Below are 526 nucleotides of genomic sequence, written 5' to 3' on the forward strand. Positions count from 1 at the left end.
ATATATATCCATTATTTTATTAAAATTAATCATAAAGTTTCTGAAACTCAAACAATATTTGTAAAANATTACATAAAAAAATTAATTTACAATCATCTTCTATTCACTTGTCACATTTATCCTAATAATTTATCCAGAATATATTATTACATTGTTAAAATTAATCACGAAGCTTTCAAAACTCGAGCAATATCTATAAAAAAAAAAAAAAATATAAATATATTTTAATATTTTCAAAGAGATGTTAACTACGACTATTTAATAATTGCAATATCCTATAAAATATTATATCCATTATTTTATTAAAATTAATCATAAAGTTTCTGAAACTCAAACAATATTTGTAAAAAATTTATATAAAAAAATTAATTTACAATCATCTTCTATTCACTTGTTATATTTATCCTAATAATTTATATTATATATTATTATATAATAATTATTTATTATATAATATATTATATTGTTAAAATTAATCACGAAGCTTTCAAAACTCGAGCAATATCTATAAAAAAAAAAAAAAAAA

The 526-nt window shown here is 15.8% G+C and overlaps 1 long non-coding RNA gene across 1 annotated transcript in view; it reads left to right on the top strand.

Moving 5' to 3' along the window:
- The window catches only part of LOC102672002, a 68,153-nt gene that overhangs the window by 59,361 nt on the left and 8,266 nt on the right, over positions 1 to 526 (top strand). The window lies entirely within an intron of this gene.

Source organism: Apis dorsata, unplaced genomic scaffold, assembly GCF_000469605.1.
Source record: "Apis dorsata unplaced genomic scaffold, Apis dorsata 1.3 scaffold_85, whole genome shotgun sequence".
Classification (NCBI taxonomy): Eukaryota; Metazoa; Arthropoda; class Insecta; order Hymenoptera; family Apidae; genus Apis; species Apis dorsata.